The 19,787-nt window shown below is 28.1% G+C and overlaps 1 long non-coding RNA gene across 1 annotated transcript; it reads right to left on the bottom strand.

Annotated features, from left to right (window-relative positions):
- Positions 1 to 236: 236 nt before the first annotated feature.
- Positions 237 to 1,951, bottom strand: LOC136974861 (uncharacterized). The gene is made up of 5 exons (XR_010880710.1): positions 1,937 to 1,951; positions 1,683 to 1,859; positions 1,164 to 1,286; positions 564 to 658; positions 237 to 496 (listed from the first exon to the last, which is right to left on the bottom strand). It is a non-coding gene; the product is annotated as an uncharacterized lncRNA (long non-coding RNA).
- Positions 1,952 to 19,787: the final 17,836 nt, after the last annotated feature.

Genomic DNA, 19,787 nt, shown 5'->3' with positions numbered 1-19,787 from the left:
AGTGATTATGCAACAGACTTAATAAACTGTTTCCATTTTAATCGCTGAAGAATCAGATTATTTTGAATTTATAAAAATTTAAATTCGATAAGATGATAAGCGCCAGTAATACGTAACACAAAACTAATAAATTGCGACGATTCTTATAATTTAAGCGTGTGCAAACAATTTTTATTTGAATTGAAAAATAAAGACTGTTTCGGATCTTATATGAAGATTTAAATTCAGTGCAAAAATCTCTTTCAAACAAGAACTTTAATTAAGTTTCGCATTTACAATCAAATTAAATAAATTACATTGCGTAAACTCTTTACAGTTTCTATAAAGAGGCCGTAATGTAATTCACACAATTTTATAAATTTTTAATAATGCACACGGACATGATTGATGGTATAAACCATTTTCTATATAAATAATTCTCAGAATATAAAATATACAAAGATCCAGATTACACAGAAGAAACTGATGGTGAGGTTTTTTTTTCAAATAATTAAATCTGTAAATAAAATAAAATTTTATTTTCATAATAAAATCGAAAAACCTAAAAATAGAAAAAATCTTACCGATTGAAAAATCAGTAATGTACAAGTGCAAGAGAGAAAATAACAAACGTAATCAATATTCCCGAACTACGGATGCAATTACTATTAGCTGGAGTCTGAAAAAATAAAATACATTTCTTACGAAGTATTTCACTATTTGCAACAAAAAAAAAATAAATAAAAAAAAATAAAATATTGTATATTATTCTAGAAAATTAAATATTCCAGCTGTTAGCTTATAATACAGCTGTTTTTTTTTATTAATAACGACTCATTACAATATATAAATTTTGCAATATTACTCTATATTTTAATACATTTATACAGTTTAAGAGTTTTAAAATATGTTGCAGACCTAGTTCCATGATAATAACCTGTATTATCACTATTAAACGGAATTTTCAAATGGTTTCTGTACACAGAATTTATATAGTTAGTGCATTTTTCATTAATTAAAGCGACTAAATTCTCTAAAGAATAAATTATTATACAGTAAAAACCTCGTTAATCCTGTCGATTATGTTTTTATCAAATTAAAGTCTTGTGAATAGAATAAACAATTAATTGATTATATATATATATTTTTAATCACAAATATTTATGTATAAAAAAGTCACTCACGGTAGTTTCTGTATTTACTTCCGTGACAACTGTTGTGAGATTTATGGAATCAGTCTGGGTAATTTCGGTTACTTCAGGAGATGATGAGCTTTCATTTTTCGCTGTAGTATCGTTACCCGATTGCTATTTTAAAAAAAAACCACTAAAAATAAAAATCTGTATATAAATTAGCATACTAAAAACGTTTCTATAAATGTACTGCGCCATTATACACACATTAGACCGTGTGCATAATTTATTCTTTCGTAATATCTGTCCTATTGAGGAAGATAATGTTTGTTTTTTGCATTAGAAATGCACCCGCAGTTTTCTCTATTGTATAAAACGGAAATGAAAACAGTGTGGCTTCCATATCCTAAAGTTCTCTTACGTCATTGACAATAGTAAAGAGGAGTTGGAATGCATTTCTGATTTTCGTCCTTCAATAGCTCGGAATTTATTAACATATATTTAAATTTTATCATCCTAAAATAATGGTTTAAACTTAGTTATTATTTTAAAAATAATCATTTTTCTTACCTCTGTAACATTTTGCGTTCGACAGTAACTAAGTATTGTTAAAATGAAGAAAGTTACCAGCACTAGCCTTGCCATGTTTAGGTATCGATGCACTTATCCAAAAGTGACCGTAGACTATCTGCACGTGCTGCATGATAACAGCGGAACAACTGTGACATCATCATCAAAATCGGAATCCTATTGGAGGAATTAGATAGATACATTACATTGGTGTTATAAGAAATCACGTGATTTGCATAATAATCGTTAGTTACGCTGGTGTTCTTTTACAAGGTAGGTTAGTCAATCGTAAACACCAATGTTATACTACGCTGCAAAAATCTGATAATGGTTCTCTTGTAACGCACGATTCGAATATACACGAATCATTCGATTACTCATTTTCTTAGCAAGATCTGTATCAAGAGATTTATAAAAGTTTAATAAGTGACAAATTAGTTTCGCAGATCTAAAACGAAATTAAACAATAACAAAATTATAAGAGTTCAATTAAAAATTAAATTAATCATTATTAAAATAGACAATAAACTTTAATTCAATTTACAGAGAATGAAATCTGCACAAAATACAAAATGAATAATAGTAATTAATTATTTAAAAAATTTTATAAATCTGATTAAACTAATAACTACATTAGCACAGTTTGCTTTCTTTTTTTTTATAAAAATATTTTTTATATGAAGGTAATTATCATTAGTATCAAGCGTGAAATTCCCTCTTAATGTTACTTAAAAAATTGTAATGAAGTCGGTAGAAATTTTTAATTTTTATTTTTCTTAAATGATTACTAATATTATTTAACGAGTTATTAAATTAGAGTTATAAAATATATTTTTTAAAGCGAATTTTCAGAATAAAAACGTAACTTGTTATAAGTTATTTATAAAATTTTGTATTAAAAACAGCAGGAAACATTTATTACTAAACTACTTAATTAAAATGAATAATCAATATTTAAGATATTTTAGTAAACAAATAAAGAGTTTTTTTTTTTTACTTAATTATTTTATATTACACAAACAACTTTATAAACATGATTTTCAAACTTATTTTTAAATTTTCTCTTGCTAAGGATGATAGATTCCAATAAATATACTTGTGCTGTTTATTATTATTCTAAACAATATAAATTTAAAATTCTATACAGAATTAAATAATATTAATGTATTATGTCCAATTATATTTTTAAAAACAATTTATTATATTTTGTTGTATTGATATAGATTTATGCATATATTGTTACAGAATCATTTTTCTTTCTTATGAATAATGTTCTATTTTTTAAAAAAAATTATTATTATAACAATATCAGAATTTTTGAAAGGATTTAATTAAAAATCTGCCTTAATATGTCTTTAAAATTAAAAAAATATAATATATTTATTTATCCAGTCGCATTAAGTATGTATATTGTATTAATTAAACTATCTCTTAAAATGTTACTGTCTTTAAACTAATGTATTACAGGTTAAAGTGCTATGTAAAAACTTTAAAATATTTCGAAATTAATAGCAGAATTCAAAAATAGTATTTTTTAATGCAGAAGCTACATGTAACCTATAAGAATTTGAAATTAATAGTATCCCTTAGAGATAGTAGTTATGCGTTTAACTTCATTTGTCACTCATACTTTACATAATTAAAATTGCCTTTAGCTATAATGGGAATTCAGTTATACAATTTATGAAATAATTACGGGTAACCAAATTCGTTCTTTGATTTTTTATTTGCTTCTGTTTAAAAAAATGATTTAGATATCCTAGAATTAGAGCTGATAAAACTGCAGACAGACGGTGATGACATTAAATTACGTAGTCTCATCCGGTTTATGTAAAAAAAAAGGAAATTAAATTTTAAATATTAAGTATCATTTTCAAAATTTCAAATATAATTCTAAACAATCTTAAAATGTTTAGAATTTTATTTTTGTGTGAGTTTATTTTAAAGAGAAAATTTTTTTATTATGATCAAGACATTTAATTTTAAAAAAGAAACAAATACTTTATGGTTTTTATCTTCAGAAATTTCTATGAATATATAATACAGTATTTAATTATGAAATCGAAAGTCATTCTGTAAATAAACTTTAGTTTTATATATGGTAAGGTAATAATGACCTATTTTCTGCCAAGTTTTCGTGTAAAAAGTTAATTGTTAATTTGTTTTTAAAATGTTATCGGGTTTTTAAAATTCATGTTACATTTTTGAATTTATGAAAAAAATAAAAAAACTCAAAAATCAATATGTAACCTTTACATTAAAATGCAAATTGTATCTTCTTAAAGGAAAGTTATTAATGTAGCGATTAATTAAAAATATATATGGGCGAGTGGCTTTCAGTTAATTGCAATCATATGGAGACAATTTAAATTTTATCTACTAATTTTGTTAATTATATTATCACTCAATTGACTGAAATTATAAGTTTGACCAGACAAAAAACAAACTGTGATAAATTTTTACTATTTTCGTTTCTTCGGTTTAAAACAAAAATAATCGAAATATTCTAACAATAAACTGTAAATTGTACTATCTGCAGTATGCATAAGTATAATGTGCAGCAAGCCTGACAGAAGGAAAGGTTGAATACAGTTTTAATAAGTCAATTAATTAGCTTATAAATATATAGATTGAAATGGATTTTATTTAAATAGTTTAATACAGGATGATTCGAAAGTTTCTACAAATACGCAAAGGTTCACCTTATTATGCACTCACAAGTTACATAATACAGAATATAATCTACATGGGTGCCATTTAACTGAATAAACATATAAGTAAAAGTAATCTGCTCCTACTCACGGAGAACACATGTTAACACGTGCACGCACACACTCTTCTGTGACGTGTTTTGTATAAAGACTTTTGAATCACCCCGTATTAACGAAAGACTTCAATGGATAGAATTTAGAATCGTATGATAATATAAAATACACAAAAATAATTCTTTCGTAAATACATTCAGATTAAGAAATAATTCAACACTGTTACTTAAATAAGATCAGATTAACAATTTTATTTTACATTTCTCACGTTTAATATTTCAATCGACTATTTTACTTATCTAAATGTTAAAATTTAACAAAACATTGAATATTGAATAGTTTGAAAATGATAAGCATTTTAATATTTAGCACTATAAATATAGAGGCTTCTACACAGTAAACAGTAATAGGTTTGATTGGAAGTACGGTATTTTATTAATACAGTAACAAATACTGTACAGTACATACCCATGGGCGTAGCCAGGAAGGGGCATGGGTGGGCACGGCCCTCCCTAGTTAACCTGGTGCCCTTTCCCAGAAAATTACAGCCTCTACTAGGCCCCCATAACAAAACCCTGGCTACGCCAATGTACAGTACATACCTGTATTGGGTATAAATAAAGCATTTTTGACATAGCCTAACCGAAATAATTTCTCAATTGTTGCTGATGCTTGACCTTCTCTGACTGGACAAACTCGTAGCCAATCAGAGAAAAGCGGCATTAATTGAAAGAAATGCTTCTTAATTACAAATACTTTCAAAATGTAGTGGCAGACCTTTGAATTTGTAATTGACACTTCAGTCCATAATTTGAGATATTGGAAGAAAATTATTTGAGATAAACATGGAAAATATATTGAATTTAGGCTGAAAATGCAGGGGAAAACTAAATTTCGAGATAAACTTGTTTCAGATAGACAGGTTCAACTGTATATGTTTAAACACTTATTTAGCTTTCTATTTAGACTAAAAATAAATTGAAAATGAAAATGTGTATATATTTATATTTTCGATTTATTTTCTTGTCTGATTTATTAATTAAACAACGCTGGTAAACACATTTTCTGAGTCTGTAACATTATGAGAATATTAAATATTATTTACCATTCTCATAATGTTACAGTCAATCTGTAACATTATGTGTAATAATAGCAACAAAATATATTAAAATTACTTAGAGCTTTCTCATCTAAATATTCTTGAATTACAGATACATTAGTCACACTGAATGATTTCTAATTATAAAAAAATTAATAACTCTTAACTCAATTATTATCAATATTTTTGATTTAACATTTATACTTCTATATAAAAATTTTGGCTTAAATTTACTAGATAATTAAATTTATTATCATAATGTAATTGAATATTTTATACATATAAATCATCACTTAACATAACATAAGTAATGATATTTTATCAAATTTTTTTCTAAATTAAAATTTTATTTTAAAATAAATTGAATATCAAATAAATGCATGTAGTCCTAACACCATACATGACTTAATTGAATTATGTAAATGTGCCATTAAAAAGTCCATTACAAATTTATAAGATGAGAAAAATCAATTAAAAACTAAGATATAAGGCAGATGAGAGATGTCTACTGAGGAGAGATGAGACAATTTTATTTTGACAGTAATAATATTATTATATTCTTCCGAACGTTTAAACGAACAGTTTAAAAGCTTTGCTTATTATTTAGATACGATTTTCATAAGATAATCTCATTACCATAATAGAACGTTTTAAACGATTTTCCAACAAAAATTTAAAAACATTCGTGGAAAAAAAAATAATTGGAAGTGAAAGTTATTTTATTTTATTTTGTGATCTTACACAGCGGTGGCCAAACTACAGCCCCTGGGCCAAATTTTGTAGCGAACATATTTGATACACGACTTTGAAATGATAGAAATAGGCCTACTTTCTGTATACAGTAGAGCGTCGATAAGTGGAACGTCGGAAAGGGGAATGGCCGGAAAGTGGAACGATTTTCAGTCGGACTGTGTCGTGCTGAATCGAATGTTTTTGATACTAAATTTACTTCTAAAGTATAATTTTCATGTTTTTTATATTCTTTAATATATTTATTTTGTTTGTACAAAATGCAGAAATAATTTTTAACGATACGATAGCCTCGATGATTATTATAAAAATTTTCGTTAGGCTTAAAATCGACGAAAATTCAACACGAAGCGACACGCAACGGAGAAAAATTTGAACATCGGACAGGTTAATGTATTTTTTCGTACAAAGTCGGAAACTGGAACAAATCATTAACTGGAAGGACCCCAGTCCCCAATTGGTTCCACTTATCGACGCTCTACTGTATATGGAACATACAAATTATTTACAGCGCCTCTACTTACTACTTAGGCGCAGATTTGGCTCGTCAATCGAAAAGTTTGGGTACCCCTGACCTAACACATAGTATACTTTTAACGTTCTGTTTATATCGCAAATTATATAATAGTATTAGCACACGTAATATATAGTTTTGTCTTAAAATAGGCAGCTTTTTTCTTAATTGTCAATTTGCATTTTAACAATGCAATTCAGCATCTCTCGTTTATTAAAGATGGAATTTTATGACAACTCCGTAGTAAATAATAACATCGATTGCGATTTTAGAATTATATTTATTCTAAGATTGACATTCATCACTTTCTATTTTAAAATAAAATTTATTTAAATTACTGTATGTAGTGCCTTAATATTACATAATTTAAATCAATACAGTTAGTTGATATTTTTCTATTTAAGCTTATATTTTCTCAATAAATACTAATAGAAAAATTGAACGCATCATCAGATTATGTAAACGCAAATTTTTAATTAATTAAATAAATAATCTTATAAAATTAAACACTATAAACTTTTTGTTATATGCACATTTTTTGTTTAATTTTGATATTTTACAATTTTAGAGTTCAAGAAAATTTCAAAGATTAAACTTATTTCAACTAGTTTCTAGTTAACTAGTTTCAACTAGTTAAAACGCGTTCTAACTAAAAACGGGTTTTGACTGTAACATATACAAAATGTAACTGAATTCGGTGCCAGTATTTTAGGAATAGATAATAGGGTCAAAAATAAACCTAAAATCCTTTGTAAATATTTTCAAAATCTGCTTTGATTTTGAAATATGTTTTGCTAAAAAAGGAACTTTTTAAATTCCCAAAGTAATAACAATAGAATTGTCAACTTTTAAAAGAAATTTTGTATTTTTTATGCATTTATCAACTGATTGAGGTAAGTAAATAGTACGCTCTACTGTAATAATGCTTACAACGAACCAGTGACTGATGTACAGTACGGTGCACTGGTGCTATTCAGAAAAAATTATTTTTAACATTTAATTAAAATAAAAAGCTTCAATTTGTACTGTACGTACTGGTAACATGGGAGTGATAAAGGAACAGCTGTATTTTTCGGCCGGGATTTAAAATTGGTTTCGATAAATTTTTTTCTTTTTTTGGCACTTTTAATCTCGGATTTTCAAAAAACCTTTATAGAGAATTTTAGGCTTACTTTTGACTCTAGAATCTATATCTAAATTATTGGTATCGAGTTCAGTTATACTCTGTATATATGCATTACAAGTACCAAAATTTAAACTTGAAAGAAAGATGTAAAAAATTTTTACAGTTATTGATTTTGTCAAATAATGATTAAAAATGATGATCGTTCTACGAAAGATAATGACGACTATAAATATCCTCTCTTCAATACTTGGGCTTATCTCCTGTGCTACAAGGAGATATGACAAATATATATTTAACATAACAGATTTCAATATTAATTAAAAATTAATCAGTTTATTAAATATTTAAAATAAATTAATGTCAAGTTTGTTTTCTTCAGTCAAACTTTAAAACAAATATTTTCTATTAAGAAATATTGATTATCCTCGAATCTCTCCTATTTAACTAAATTATACAAGATCCTATGATTCACAAAACAGATCATTTGAATATTTTAATCGTTATATTTTTAATGCATGCATTATCTTTTATTTCTTTTTGTATTAATAAAAATTTCATGTGTAGAAAACAATTAAGGAAAAAATAAAACCTGGATACATGCTTTTAAGTACACCTATTGATTCAATTTGTATACAAATAATTTTAAAATACTAATAATTTATTCTTTTACGAATTAGACTATAACACGAAGTTAATGGAAAATATTCATTTTGATGACTCAAGTATTGCAATAATCAAGATTTTTTTTTTGATGATGCGAACGAGAAGTAATGTTTTAAAATATTTGCAAAGTTTTATATGTGAAGAAACAAGAAGTTGCGTATAAGTGAATTAAGTAAAAATAAAAGGAGAGATTAAACTATATTCTCCAATGGCTATTTGATACATTCAAAGCGAACTTAGTCATATTTTGTCAACATCTGAATAAATCGATGGGAATCTTTAGTGATATAATTTCAATAATAGTCACTTACTTAAAACTTTAAATGTTCGAATGATCAAAATTGACAAAAAATTAATTTTTTTATATATAAGAACATGCACGAAACAGCAAATATGTGAATATATTTGGTAAAAACCAATATAAAATACCGTATTTAATCTAATAAACAACGCATTGTCTATAGCTTTTTTAGCTTTCAACAGCGATGTATGTTAGAGGCCGACTTTCTTTAGGAATTAGATGAGACTATTATTGGAAGACGACTATTAATGGAATAAATCCGGCAACATCAGCGCACTCATACTGTATTTCAACATACAGTGACAGACAATGCTGAATAGAATGTACAGCACAATTTTTAAGTTTACAATAAGCCTTATCTTCCTCCAATATACAGCGCGCTTACTATTAAATGGTGTTGTACGGCATTTTAACTTAACACCTTGTTCTTCTTAATGTGTAATTCGTCAAGTTGTACAAATCAATTTGGAAATTAATTTAGATTTTTTTGCATATTAGAAATTAATTACTAAAATTGTTATGTAAAAATATTATTCTGCATAATAAATAGGTCAAATTAAGTTAAATACTACAAATTTCTGTTTTTTTTTTTTTTTTTACAATAATAATAACGTAAAAACGGCAGTATCTTACACCAAAAATATAGTATTACTAAATACTTTGAACTACGGTAAATAATTATTGATGAAATTTACCTATTGCATTCCAAGCTGTAACCTTCAAATAATGATAAGTGAAATTAAGAAAAAAGTTAAACATATTTAATATTAATAATGATAAGATATAAAGAAACTCAATAAAATAAATCAAAATTAAACATTTCTGTAAAAAAATATTAAAATATTTACAGAAAATACATAAAAGTTACTACGAACTATCAGAATATTGAGAATAAATTTTATATGTTATACATGCGTATAACATTATAACTGCATCATTCATTACTCCTGTGACAAAAATAATAATAAAAAAATTGTCTCCATCATTCATTAATGATAATAATCACTTACAATAATACCTTTTATTCTATTTTCAAATAAAAACAATGAGATATTTGATAGATCACTTTCGAAATACTTATTTATCTCTTATATACAAGCAAAAAAATGTGAGAGTTTTTTGTGAAATACAAGCCACTTCAATAATATAAAACTATAAACTTTGCCAAAATCAAAATTTATTCAGTCATAGAGTATTCAAATACTTAATTTATAGACATTAGAAAATATTCCCCGAAATAGTAAGAAATTTCATCATTAAATTTTATATTGAAAATGAAGTTATATTGAGTACTGAGAGTAATGAATAAAAACACATTGAAATCGAGTTTTAAGACTTTTCTTTTCCGGCTGTCATATATCAAAGAGAGAAAGTATGGCGATCAGTCAAATAAATGAACCCCCCCAGATTTTTACATTTTTAGACTCGGGGTACATTGAAACATTGAGAAATGCAAAAAAAAAAAAAGTTCGGGGGAGGTAATTTCTGTAGTGTGTGTATGTGTGTGTGGAGCATGATTTTGTTCATCCTGTTTGAAGCCTAATAACCCTGTACTTTTTGTCAAAAATTTCTGAAATTTTGCAGGGAGGTTTGTTTATTAGGGAGATTGATGCTATTAAATTTTGGTGAGTACAGGTCGAGGAGTGGGGAGATAAAGGGGATCGTGTGTATCTCGAGTAGGGTCAGACTTCACGACGATTTTGCTCGTTATTAGTATTTACAATTTTTTATGAAACACATACCTCCCTGAAAATTAAGCTTTTTGCCATTTTATAATAGTTGAAAATATAATAAAGAGTTATTTAAACAAAATATCATAACAAATGGCGTCATCAAATATTTCCTGGAAAGTTAAGCAACTCGTTGCTGGATTTTTTAATAGAAGAGAAACATTTTATTAAGTTTTTTAGTTACAAAATAGTTTGGAAAATAATACAAAAACCATGAAAAACGTAACGTTGTACATCTCTTCCTCATATACGATAGCTTATCGATTTAATTCTGTATCATAATGCCATCTTGAAAGCATTTTAAGCATTAAAAAAAAGTTTGATTTGATGGAATATGGCGAAGTAATAAACGGGCGATCTGTCAAGGGGGAATGCTTCCCAGAAAGACTTTCTAAAGAAAACTGGTCCCTATTCAAGTGTATATATGAAGAAAACTCCTCAGTAACTAGCCCGTTGATCAGGCACGAACCCACGACGACTATCGATGTTCAGTGGCTTTGTCAATCCTTTTAGAGTCCATAGTACAGAGAGTTTTAAAAAAAAGTGGTATTATCTACTCTGCCACTGATGGGCCCGGTAAAAAATTATACGCTCGGTACCAGAAAATTTTATTTAGATTGATGTGACCATGTTTAATTTTGTTTTTAGACTCGAATGTAAATTTCAATCCAAACAGAATCAACAGTTATCGCACATTTCTATTTCTGACAAATAAAAATGGAAGAAAAAAGATGCATTTTAGAATCGAGATAATACAGGAACGTAAAACATTTTTAGAATTACTTTAGAGAAAGAATAATTTTAACAAATAATATTTCCTGAATTTACTCCGTAATGTATTCAAAACTCATTTCAAATTTTCACATTACAGAACGCATAATAACATAAATCTTAGTTTGGAGTGGACGCGAGAAATTCACGATAAGAACAAAAGCTAAACAATAGTCATGTTAGATTGGATAAGTAGATTCTCTTTCATTAGACATCAAACGTATAAGAGCTGCAAATTTGGTCTCAACGCTGTTACAAAAGGTGGTGAACCATAAAACGTCTGAGATATGGAGAGCAACACACTAATCCGAACTACCAATAAAAAATTATTAGAAATTGATCGAATTTTAGCCAGATTTCCACAAAAAATATATTTAATTTCGTATTTGACAATAAAATAATTTATTTTGTAATTTTTAACAAGCGTGTTACAATTGCATTCATAAACCTTTATATTAATATAAATTAAGAAAAAGCAACCAATGTTAAATAGAGAGAATATTGTATAGTTTGTGAGTTACTTATGATATTAGACTCTACAATTAAATTCTCTAGACCTGTAAACGTCCAAGTATAAGAGATAGGTTGTTAAGATATATTTAGAATATTATTTTTGGGCTGCACTTTAAAAAAATTGTAAACCTATAAAATACTACTGTCGTCTGTCCGGCTGTCTTTCCTTAATCTTAAGGAGTTAGATAGATGAAATCCGATATTAGATATGGAAATCTTAGTGGCAGGAGACCTCGATTAATTTTATATGAACTTCAGATGCAAACCAGAAGTCACGTTATTTCAATTCAAAACTTTTCCCCTTAAAACAGTTAATAGATGGTCGGCACGATTCTATTATTAAAGGAAAAATATCATGTACATGGGCAAGTCACTACTAATTTGAGATGGAGAGCATATATTTTAAATGAAATAAACTAAAAATATGATTAAAATTGCAGCCCGATGTCAATAAATAATCGCTCGTTATTTATAAATTTATTCTGATGACTAATAAAGATGATGGAACAAAAATATTGGAAATTTTCAGCATTAAAATTTCAAGATGTTATTTATTGAGCGATTGCATTTACTATTTTCCAAGAAAATATCCGGGATCGAATCCAGACGGGTCGAAAAAACCCAGGAAATTTTCGGGGTTGGTCCGTTCCATTAAGTCGGACACCGCCATTACCACCGAGCTCCCGATTTCGGAGTTGGCCGAATCCATAACGGGCTTGAAAAGGAAGACCTTCTTACTGTCCACAGAGCGGAGTTAAAAAGAAAATAATAATAATAAAAGCAAATATTTTCCGTTTTTGCATCAAATGCTGAACTAGTTTAGGTTATACCATGTGTTATTTTCAATTTATAACAATTATTCATTCAATCCTATTGTAAAAGTAACGAGTTCAAAATAATTGTAACAAAACAGTTATAATACAAATATAAGCCTACAGTTATAAAATGATAGTTTCTTTTAATAACGATTGTTCCTTTCTAGAAAGTAAGGTTCAGTAACAATTAATATTATTGTGAAATTGCTTTTCCACCAGTCTCTTAAACAAAAATAATTGGAACTTAAGATAAATTTTCACGTCATTAATATTAACATTTATATTATTAAAATACATTTAAAAACTATTTCGTGTTCAGTTCGACTGACATTCCTATTTTAATTACATTTTATTTGAAATAAATTGAAAATTTTGCATGATTATTGTAAAGCGAAATTCTATTGTAGTATTCTACATAGATTACTTTTTCAATTTATGCTTTCCGTTCGATGTTCTTCGGTCATATTTTGCAAAATAATTTGTTATTTTTCAAGATAAATGACTAAAACCTTACGTATAAAAGCTTATAAACCGGTTTAATTAAACATTTCTTTATTGACTTATTCTGAAACTGTGTCTTCTTTATTATTCTACACTTCACAATTGGGTGCATAGGTAGACACTGGATATCTTTAACATCACTCTTTATCCAGGAATATCTTAAACGCTGATACGCATATCTACCTATGCACTCAGTTGTGAAATATAGAAAAATAAACATTTCTTATATACAGTGATGCCTTGTATTTCGGATTGAATCCATTCTGTTCGAATTCCGAATGTTTTTCCTATTAATCCATTCCCAGACTTTAAACATTACCCATTTCGATAAACTTAAAACAGCAAATACAGGTATACCTCGTCTTACGTCGGTAATTGGTTCCAGGAGAGGCGACGTAAGTGGAATTTACTTGTGTAGTTACGACGTAAGTCGTAGTTTCGACTTACGTCGTAACTAAACGCCAATAATGGAGGAAACGCCAATAACGAGCACTTAAAGACCGCTAAATAAGACGACAACACAGAAACAGAGATGTTTTCATGTTTCGTTCTCTAGGATTTATGATGATTATATAGTAGAAAGTCGTTTATCCGAACATCGGTTATCCGAACGCTTTCCAGTCGGACTGTGTCGTGCTGAATCGAACTTTTTCATACTAGATTTACTTCTAAAGTATTATTTTTGTTTTTATATTTTTCAATATATTTATTTTGTTTGTACAAAAAAAGAAATAATTTTTAACGATACAATAGCCTCGATTATTATTATAAAAATTTTCGTTAGGCTTAAAATCGACGAAAATTCGATTTTAAGCCTAACGAAAATTCAAGCGACACGCAACGGAGAAAAATTTCAACATCGGACAGGTTAATATATTTTTTCGTACATAATCGGTTATCCGAACAACCCCAGTCCCCAATTGATTCGGATAAACGACTCTCTACTGTATTAGCATTTACTGTAAATATACACATTTTAATATGTGCTTTATGTGCTTTTAACGCTTTTCTAGTGATATTACGACTTCAATATTTGTGGCGGACGGATGTAATAGTCGAATAAAATGACTTAAACTTGATTTTTATTTTTTCATATACTTTTTTGACAAACGACGTATAATCGGGAACGACGTAACTCGAGGTATACCTGTACACAATTGAAGGCAGAGATAAGGTAACTAATTTAAGATAAAAGTAATTAAAACTTCTCTCTTAACCAGTAGGAAAATATTCTTATTTATTTATAAGAAATGAAAATAGTTCCTTCCCAAAATATTACGATTATTTAAATGTATCAATCGATTCTATTTTAAGTAGGGTTACTTAAAAGATCATCAACATAAATACTATTATTTAATAATGTAACTTTTTTCAAGTGTACAAATAAATTGTATCAATCACTCCCTTATGAATCCAAATCGTAAGCTAGTAATTGGCTTTGAATACTTTTATCATTCTAAAAAATATACAGGTTAACTGAACTTGATGGAGTTTATATCAGGGATTCCCATAGACCCACCAGGGGCCAAGGAAATTTTGTAAAGGATTGATAGAAAAATTAAATACTTATTCGAGAATTTCAGATAAATTTTCTAAATTATCTGTAATAACAATCATATGGGAAGGGAAATCAATAACTGATATAATAACTTACTTGATATTTTAGGCAAAAATCTTGGGAAACAGCACAAATATTTTAAGTTATTTATTTAGTTTTCCCTTTTTAAAGTACCAGTTTTATTCTTAATTATTACTCAGAATAAGGCTTATTTTTGAAAGTTTTACATAACCAAGCACCAAGAATCCTCAATAAAGAGCACAAAATAATACATTTAATTCATGTATATATATATATATGTATATATGAATTAAATGTATTATTTTGTGAATTATGATGTATTATATATGAATTAAATATATATACAGTATATATATATTATATATATATATGTGTGTGTGTGTATTACAGAAAAATTACCATGCATACGAGTTTTTCTGATACAATGCGGATTTTCTGATTTAATTATAACAGTTTTGAAATTGAACACGTTATTGCTAATGTGATATTATATTCTTTGTTTAGAAGTTTATTTTAAGATTTAACTTCAAATTTTATTTAAATAAAATCAAGTCTAAACGTCTTCAGACAAAAAGCATATCGGGCAATATACTTTACGAGTTTCGAAAAGGATACAACGCCGTACAAATAGTAAAAACAAATTCGTAATGTGTATGGGGAAGAAGCTGCTAAACTTCGAACGTGCCAAATGTAGTTTAAGAAATTCCGTTGGGGAAATTTTGAACTAAAGGATTCAAAACGTACGGGGCGCCAAAAAGCTATCGAAGAAGAAAACTTGCGGGAAGAAATTGCTTAAAATCGGCGAACAAAGCACGATATATATATATATATAATCAAACGCCCAAAATAGAGCGAAAAATGCATTGAAAACAAACGAGAACGAGAGACGACTTGGGTTCATAACAAATTGCGTTTTACACTTCCAGCGCATTTTTTCACTGGGCGCGCAGTTCGAATTCCGAAGCAAGTTTTTGTCGAATTTAAAGTTCGAAGTACGAGGTACCACTGTAATTATAATTAATCTCTCTATTTTTCCGGTAATTTCTAGTCGCGGGTTAAGTTGGGTAAGAATCCGAAGGTCGAATTTTAGACTTTATCGCCTTCTATCCCTTATACCTGCTATTGTAGTTCAGTTGAAAGTGGACCCTCAATCGAGCTAGACGCGTCGTGCAGTAAGCAAAGATTTCTACGCTATATTCAAGAGGGCGCCAAATCTCTAAAAATCAACCGATTTTAAATTTAAAAAATGGAATCGGCAGCTGCAAGTAAATAGAATATCATCATGTAACACAAAATTAATAACAATAGTTTATGTGATAACAGTAAACGAATGATTTGTACGAAAATGAACGGAAGATTACAACGGAAAATTTTAAACAATTAGAGAAAAGTTCATAAATTCTGTAGAGTTCTGCGACTGGACAGATCGCATGTTGTGGATGGAACTATTAATAAATGAAAAAAAAATTAAAACTAGCTGCAATTGTGTCATTGGTGCGAGTTATTGCAATGTAAAACATAACTTTCTGAATTTTGTACATTAATGACGCGGAATGTTTTGCTCTTTTTCTTGAACTTGTCTGCGGTCAGACGACCAAAAAACAAACGCTAGACTTGTTGTATGGAAAAATCCAAGGCCGTCATCTCGTTTTTGTAGACCAATTAGGATCCAATTTTTTCACGAGAATCCTGAAGCCACTCGTGATGAAATGGAGTATATTAAACAGCAAGAGAACAATCTTGTCCCTTTCGAAAAAAATCATAGATAGAAAATAAATAAGAGTTTCTTTCCGACTTGCTTTCACCATGATAGACGGTAAAGTTTGTAATGCTATCACGCATAATATGTCTACTCAACGATGCTATTTATGCAAAGCAACTTCAAAAGACTAACAATATCGATGCATTTCTAGAAAAGGAAGTCTCTGAAGATCAATTACAGTTTGGATTATCAACTTTGCATGCATGGATACGGTGTTTTGAATGTTGTTTGCATGTAGCATATAAGCTTGAAATCAAAAAGTGGCAAGCGCGTAGTGATAAAGAAAAGAAACAAATAAGAATTCGAAAAACGAATATACAGAAGGGTTTCAGCGATTTCAAAGTTGAATCATCTGATTGTGAATCAAATTATTCTTCGGATGATGATGTATGAACTTTTAATAAACCGATTGTATGTTTTATCCTATTATACAATATATAGATGTATTTTGTACTTTTTCTATAAAAGTGGTTCATGTTAAATCCGCCATTTTGTTTTTTTCAAATTTTAACTCTGATTCGTAATCAGCGACCCCGAAAACCCCCGAGTACTGACTTTCAGCCAAATTTATAACGCTTTTGGCTTTTGGCTAGCTTTATGGGATTTGGTCCCACTGTGGGACGGGTCGAAAGACCCGTCCGTCATGATTTTTCGGGGTTGCCCGTCTGAATATATCAGGCTCATCCCTCGCCATCCGGCCATTCTATTGTGGGCCTGACCCATAATGGGCTTGCTAAAAAGGCCATCTTAGTAGTCGTGAAGCGGAAAGTTGCCACGAGGAAAAGAGGAAAAACAAATGGCGGCGTCGAAGAAACGAAGAAAAGATATTTATGCTTATTCAGATTTATTCACTTGAATTGAATATCGACATTAACACAGTGGAGTAATTCGAAAATAGTAACATTTCTCCGTACGATTGTTATTTCCTCCTGGAAATTATTTTACAAGTCGTACGAAATCAAATTCGTGTAGAACGCGGATTTGATTTCGGTTTTCATCATTCACGTTCCATAGTGTGGATGACGCCCAGTGGCGTAACGTGGGTGTCAGCCGCCCGAGGCGGAAGAAAATTTCGCCGCTCCCTTATTTAGGTATCTTAATTTAAAAAACTAAAATATACAGTAATTCTAAAGAACTTTTCAGCAAGAACAATCATCATTATTGTGTATTGTACAGGTTCAAATTTTTACAAGATATTATCATTATTTATTGTGAAATTTTGCCGCCACTGACGACGCCACATACGATCCACCTTGCTCACCAAGACGTTAAGTTTGGGAGAACTTTTCAAATTAAAAAAAACAAACAAACAAAAAAAACAACGGATTTAACCAACACATTTGTGATTTGACAACTTACTGAGTAATTGACCAATCAAAATTATGAGTTTGTCTATACGTAATGTAGTAGGGTTGCCAAGAGTCCTTTTTCAATATCTGTACAAACCTGTTTTTATGCGGTGGATAGGGACCGCATAAAAAAACCGCACAAATAAAAATCGCATAAAAAAGACCGCATAAAAACAGATTTGACTGTATTTTGTAATGGCAGTGATGGATTTCCATATCTGGTCTTGATTTTCATCTAACGAACACCGTTCTGGAGACTAAGGAAGGATAGACAACGGACGAGAGTGGGAATTTATAATCTACAATTTTTTCAAATTGCAGCCCAATAACAAAAAAATTAATAGAGTTGATATATATACTTAAATGTAACTAACAAATGTAATAAAAGAACTATGAAGATTAACTAGTTCATTTAGTAATACTGTATTTATTTCAAAAGTGGTCGTTCAATTAAAATAAGTGTAATTGTGTGCCTGTATTACTAAATGATTTTCACAGCTTTTTTAAAATCAAACTTTGATTTGAAATTTATCTTGTGCTACCTCCTATTTTTCGTCTTTGTCTAGAATTTAGAAACTAGAAAATCAGCTCATCCTGCTTGACCGCAGTTACTTTAGTATTACACTATTTTAATTTATTCTTATAAAATATTTTCACTTTATAAAATTATTATTCTAAAAAACAATGGAACGCAGGAGAGAGAAATACTTTAAGGCATTGGTTGTAACAACGTAATTTTATATTTAATAAATTTATACCAACTTTGAGAAGCAATTCAACTCTTAAATTATAACTTTATATAAAATACTATCGTCGGAAAGATAACCAACGTCAATCACATTGAATTACACATTGGTTATAATACTAACATATAATATTGATGTATGTGAGAATTTGTTGCCAATGCTTGGAAAACAAATAGAAATTAAAAATCAAATATTACTTTTAAACTAGGATGATTTCTCAAGTAGGTAATAAATGATTTATATGAAGTGTTAAGCAGAAATAATGTCATACTTTAGGTTTATGAGGAAAAGTTTAATGAAAATTATTTATTTTTATACTAATGAGGAATAATTTTCTAAAAACAAATTTGTTTTGTCAAATTTAAAAATGAGAATATTAGCCAAGTTAGTAATTTTTCTACAAAAATTCTGAATATTAACCAAATATATTAACTTTAATAAATAATTCAGAATTCTTTTAAAATAAAATATGTAATAAATTTAGAATAATAATTATTAATGTAAATAATTAATGTATACATTTTAATTCATGCAATAATATCATTCACTATCATACAGCTGTGAAGAACTGTTGTTGATTTCCTGTTATTTCTCTTCTAATTTTTTTTTCAAACAGGATAAAAATTTAAGAATAAACATTTTTTCTTTTTCTATTGAAATTTATTTAAAATTTTGAAAATTATATTATTTTACAAAATTACATTTAGTATAAATTATATTCTCACAGTATCAAATCACAAATCAAATCAAAATTTTAATTTATAAACTGATGTACAAAATGAAAAAAATCTCTTAATTCTTCAGTAAAACATTTATTACTAATAAGATTAAAAAATATTTCACTGGAAAATTTTAAAATCGTAACTTTTTGGTAAGATGGAACGTAACAGGTGAAATCTTGGAAGTATTTGGCTAATTTTGACCTAATCTAGTTCCAAAATTAACCCAATATAATTAATTTAGACAGAATATAGTGAACTACTACTAAGAAATTAGAATAAAAGTTTAATTTGATATTAAAAAAAAAGGTTGTTTGATGTTATGTAAATGTGTTATCATCAGAAATATCTTTTATTTCTAATAAATTATCCAATAAATTAAAATAAATTCATTTGAGAAAA

This window comes from Centruroides vittatus, unplaced genomic scaffold, assembly GCF_030686945.1.
Source record: "Centruroides vittatus isolate TY-2023 unplaced genomic scaffold, ASM3068694v2 contig_357, whole genome shotgun sequence".
NCBI lineage: Eukaryota > Metazoa > Arthropoda > Arachnida > Scorpiones > Buthidae > Centruroides > Centruroides vittatus.
This window is presented reverse-complemented; position numbering and strand designations above follow the sequence as displayed.